Below are 6,202 nucleotides of genomic sequence, written 5' to 3'. Positions count from 1 at the left end.
CTGCCCCTCACCTGCACCCTCATCCTGTCCTTCCCTTCTCCTGGAGTCTGTCAAGTCTGTGCTCCTTGTCTCTACTTTCTCACTCTCTAGACACCTGTCCTTTCTGGTTTGTGATAACAGTAGCCTAAACGTTTACCTAGCTTACAGTCTTTCCTCCTCTCAAATGCATGCTCCCATCTCCTGACCAGGTAATCCATTCAAACACTATTATAAAAGAATCGTGGGCTTCCTGCCTGCCTTTCCAGGGTCATCTCTCTCCACCTCTGTCTCACTCTTTAAGATCTAACAGCCCCAAATGATCTGTGGTTCACATAAAAACTCAACATTTATTTTTATTTCATACCTCTTGCCCTTATGACGTTTCCTCTTCCTGCAACACCATAAACCTCTTTCCATATCCCCAGGCCCTCCCTCCCTCCCCTCCCTGCCCCACTCCACTTCTTTGACTACCTAATTTTTTTTTTTTTTTTTTGGTGGTATGCGGACCTCTCACTGTTGTGGCCTCTCCCGTTGTGGAGCACAGGCTCCAGACGCGCAGGCCCAGCGGCCATGGCTCACGGGCCCAGCCGCTCCGCGGCATGTGGGATCCTCCCAGAGCGGGGCATGAACCCGCGTCCCCTGCCTTGGCAGGCGGACTCTCAACCACTGTGCCACCAGGGAAGCCCGACTACCTAACTTTTATTCTGTCCTTCTGTCCTCAGCTCCTGTACTGCCTCCATCTAGAAGCCTTCCGACCACAGGAACTCCTGTGGACATCCTCTCCAGTGTCCTGAATATGCACCGCTCCTTTTGAATGTTATTTGTTTATCTCTCTCCCCTACTAGACTTGGGGGAGTTCCTTGAGAGCAAGACAACATCTTATTCTCCTGAATATCCCCAGGGCCTGCTCAGTGCTGATGTACAGAACGCTGCCCATTCAGACTTCTACCTCTGCTTTGTCACCAGTCACTGCAACATCTTCTCCCCAGTTCATTTGGAAACCTTTCCTACACTGACTGCCTAAAACCCCCCAAAAGCCATCTCTTCTAAAGGCCCTTCCTCCTGCTATTGATTTTTTTTTTTTCTAGGAATCTTTGTGTTAGTTTTCTAGGGTTGCCATAACCAACTACCACAGACTGGTTGGCTTAAACAACAGAAATTTCTTTTCTCAGAGTTCTGGAGACTAGAAATCTGAGATAAATGTGTCAGCAGAGGTGGTTTCTTCTTAAACTTCTCTCCTTGGCTTATAGATGGCCATCTTCTCCTTGTGTCTTCACATGATCTTCCTTATGTGTGTATCTGTGTATAAATTTTCTCTTCTTATAAGGACCCAAGTTATTTGAATTGGGGCCCACACTGATGATCTCATTTTAACTTAATCACCTCTTTAAAGACCCTACATCCAAATACAGTCATATTCTGAGGTGCTGGGAGTTAGGACTTCAAAGTATGATTTTGCAATCAACTTATAACTTGCACTTACCCACTGATACCTTTCCCTAAATTTGGTGCTGGTCTCCAAGCAGCCCCCATCTCCTGAGAGGCAAGTTACAGCCTCCCCAGCTCCTTCCCTCACTCCTGTAAATCTCCATGTGATTATTTTAGATTTGGACCTCTCAGAGCCCATACTTTGGGATCATTTTGCACATGAAGTTGACCTCCAGTGATACATAGGAACTGTGGAGAACTATTTCTTCTCCTATGAGATGTTTTCTCATGTTTGAATAAATGATGACTTTGCATTTTCATTTTCCTTCCTATTTTTTCTGAACTAGAGAATTTAGGGTTCGTATCATACAAGTGAATGGACTGTTGTATGGTGTAACTACCACATCTTGATTTTGAAGTATCAAAAAGATGTACAATTTTCATGTATTGTTGATTTGAATGTTTTCAAATACATTGCCTTATTGGATCTTCTAAAAAATAGCAAATTATATACTATACTTTTTATTGCTAAAGAAATATGGAACCCCAAAGAGGTCATATATCAAGTGAGTATCAAAGCTGTTCTCAAATCTAAGACTTTGGAATGGGGGGCCAGGGCGCTTTCTACTTTATCATTATTGTCTTGTTTATAAGGTCCTTCAAGCCAGACATATACTTTTTTTTTTTTAACATCTTTATTGAAGTATAATTGCTTTACAATGGTGTGTTAGTTTCTGCTTTATAACAAAGTGAATCAGCTATACATATACATAGATCCCCATATCTCCTTCCTCTTGCGTCTCCCTCCCACCCTCCCTATCCCACCCCTCTAGGTGGTCACAAAGCACCAAACTGATCTCCCTGTGCTATGCGGCTGCTTCCCACTAGCTATCTATTTTACATTTGGTAGTGTATATACAGACATATATTTTTAAGATAAGCATTTTAACCTCTGTGGCCCTTAGTGTCTTCATCTATAAATATGAGGTTAACTGTGGCATCTTCCTCATAAGTTTGCTGTGTAGAAAAATGTGTGTGTGTATATACATGCATACATACATGATACATATATGATATATGGTAGCTGTGTAAACTAGTCCAATCCTTTTGAAAAGCAGTACAGGTAGAAAATAGCAAGAGCCATAAAAATGTCCATATCTTGGGCACAGGAACTCTATTACTGGAAAAATATTCTAAAGAAATGATTCAAAAGACCAAAAAAAGTATATTTTCATAGGTATTAATTACAGGGAAAAGTAGTTTGATAGTTCCTCAAAATGTGAAATATAGAGGTGTCTTATGATCTGTCATTTCCACTCCGAGGTATATAACCAAGAGAAATGAAAATGTGTGCATGAATGTTCATAAATGCCTTATTCATAATAGCCCCAAAGTAGAAACAACTCATATGAATAAACAGATGCATAAAATGTGGTATATCCATTCAATGGAGTTTTTTTGGCAGTGAAAAATGATGAAGTGATGATACATGCTACAACGTGGATAATCTTTGAAAACATTACATTATATGAAAGTCACAGAAGACAACATATAGTGTGATTTCATTTTTATAAAATGTCCATAATAGGCAAAAATATAGATAGAAAGTTGACTAGTGGTTGCCTAGGGCTTGAGGAGGAGTCAGGAGGGATGGTGAAGAACTCCTATTAGGTAAAGTGTTTCTTCTGGCAGGGGACACAAATACTCTAAAATTACATTCTGGTGATGGCTGCACAACACTGTGAGTGTATTACAAAACATTGAATTGTGCACTTAAAATGTGTGGAGTGGTTGGTATGTGAATTGTATCAATAGAACTGTTTTAAAAACTTCAAAAAAATTAAGGAGAAAAATGGAAATAATCGAAATATGTATCAAGATAGCAAATACATTATACTCCATCCTGTTGATGGAACATGATGAGGTCACTAAATATTGTAAACCCAAAGACTATGTAAAAACACAGAAAATATGTAACGTGATGTTATATGGAAAATATATAAGAGTGATGCGAAATGGCATTGTAGCTAAATATACATGCATTTGGATAAAGGCTGGCTGGAAACTCGGAGACAGGAGAGTATGGTGAAGGAGATGTGCCGCTTTCTTTCAAAAGTCCCATTAATGGTGTTGAGTGTTTCGAAAGCACTTGTTTTAATGTTTCTTGTAATGGCAGCCTTGTGGTAGGTACAGGTGGTACTGAGGATGCATAAAACATAGGAAAGGAAGGAAAAAGCACAAGGGACATTTTAAAAATTAACATGTAAAAATCTAAGAAATAGAAATTTAAATGCAAAAATTCAGCGGAGCATTTATGGGAAATGGGTATTGAGGGAGGTGCCGGAAAATGTATAAGCAGGTCAGGCTCTAACAAGATTCTGCCCAGAAACTTAAAAACCGGAATGCTTGCGAGGCTCTTATCCCCCTGTGAGCCCCTCTCTGCTCACAAGTTTTGAAGGGAGGGGATTTTCATATATCAGAGCTGATGTAGGTCTGTGATAATAACCCAAAGGAAGTAGGAACACTTAGCAGTGTGCACAGTTTACTTAAGTTCACCAAAATTGTACTGGAATGTGGAAAAAGGGAAGAAGTCTGGTCAAGCCTGAGTGAGTCAACATTAATGGCCCTCCACCCAGCTCTCCTCCCTTCCCAAGGCCACCTCACCTCTGCGTCTGTGTGCTTGACCCTTGCTAAGAAGGAACTCCAGCTGGTGTGGTGGGGCGAACCCAAATTCCTGTTGATTGGCCTCAACCATTAGGTTGGGGGGCCAGAGAGAAGAGGAGTCAGAGCAATGGGGTCTGGCCCTTCTTCTCTATATATCTATAGCACGTCCCTTTTCAGGAACTTTCTCCTTCCTTCGTTCCCAGTGAGTGTTTGAAATATCACAATTCTCTCAATGTCCTAGGTCCCAGAAACAGCTCAGGTTTCTGTGAGGGGCAACTAAACTGCGGTGTTAGCACTTCTTTGAAAGCACTCTACAGATGGAAGGTGCAGTTGTTTTTATTCCAGATAAAGAATGGATGACAAGTTGAGGCTGGATAGACGAATGGCAGTCTTTAAAGTAGAATCTGCTTCCATCTCAAAACAGATTACATTGTTCCTAGCTCTGAGGTGGGGGGAGAAGGGACAGGCAGTTGATGGATATCCACTTCCATGTTTTCTGTAGGGTATAAGACCGAGATTTCTGAGGGAAGACACGTTCTTTCCTTCGGAGTTATTAGGGTCGTTTGAGCTGGTGAGGGACGCACCCTTAGGCAGATGCCACCTGGACTGACCCCACTGCTCAGCCAGCTAGCTGAGTTGCCAGATGATCCCGGCATCCTTCCTCATCAAAATCCTAGATTATTTCTGTCCTTTGGCGCCAGGAATTGCCCTTATACTTCAGACTCCAGGGTAAACACTGAAGGTTGTAATTACAGTTCAGAGCCTTAACCACTTCTTTGGTCTCCTTTTAGGAATCCAGTCTCAGAAAAGTAACCCCAGGTACCTGTCATGTGGAGAGCTCTGAGTGGTTCTGTAGCTTCTCAGGAATGCTCTGAAGTTATGATGGGAAGAAGATAAAGGGTCAATTTTGCCCTTATTTTGCAGAGAGCTAGAGAGGATGGCCGACTTGCCTGAGGCTTCAACAACTTTTCTCTAATTCTCTCTCATTCCACTTTGTCCAAGTCCATCCGCAGTGCCCTATCCCCATATTTAGCAAGTGGTGAGTTAGATGGGGGCAACTCTTAACACTAGCTGCTCAACCATCCAAACAACAGCAACAGCAAACCCTGTGTGGAAAGCCTGAAATGAGGAAAGGAGATAGGGGAAGGGAAATAATATTTAGTAATAACTATATACCCCTGACTACTCTGTATTTTGCATGTGAACCCATTATTTCAGAAAGACCCTTTTATATATGGCTCAGAATCATCACGTATTTTCCCACCACATAAATAATTTCTAGGTAAGAAGTCTATGCTTTGTGACTCTTGGGTTGTTTTTATCTTAAGTATACCCAGTGCAATCGTATCAAGGGACTCTCTGGTCTAAAGAAAATCAAGCTCCACAACAACCTAAGAAAACTAGTTACATGTTGCCGTAGCAACCGGACCAGCATCAGGGGGAAGGGCAGAGTTTTTCAGATTCATCTTCTGCATCTGCAGATTGACTTCCTTGAAACTGAATCATGTGGCCTGATCATCAACACTGAACCTGTTATTTTCATTAAAAAAAAAAAAAGTTGCAGTCTCAGTTGATGTATTTTGGCCTTTTCCCTGGTGCCATTCAATGTCTTTTTATCTCTGAAAGGTGGGATTGGGTAACTGGATCCTTTGGAACTTTCATTCATGCATGCATTAATATGGTTGGGACCTAGGCCAGTGGGTTTGGTAGTAATTAAACTTTGATGGCTGGAACATGACCTGTGAAATGAGTTGCTAGTCTCAGTTTAACTCCTAATGGACAGAAATCCATATCCCTCGGAATCCAACCATAACCCCTGTTTCCAGACCACGGGAAGAAGTCAGAGGTTTGAATGGCTTCTCCTGGGGGTAGACTGCAGGGCCTCTTCCTCAGGAATTATGCTTTGCATTTCCAGGCCACAGATAGCTCCACAGTTAGTCTCAAAATACCCTGCGAGATATGTGTAAATAACACAAACCACATTTACAGGCAGGGCCACCCTGGTCGAAAGTACAAGTAATTTGCCCAGAGTAAGATAATTAGTAACAGCAGGGGTAGAGATTCCAGAGGGTCATACTCCATTCCTTTGTTAAGACCACTGAAAAATCTTCCTTTCACTCAAGAAACATGG

Source organism: Hyperoodon ampullatus, assembly GCF_949752795.1.
Source record: "Hyperoodon ampullatus genome assembly, chromosome: 1".
Classification (NCBI taxonomy): Eukaryota; Metazoa; Chordata; class Mammalia; order Artiodactyla; family Ziphiidae; genus Hyperoodon; species Hyperoodon ampullatus.
This window is presented reverse-complemented; position numbering follows the sequence as displayed.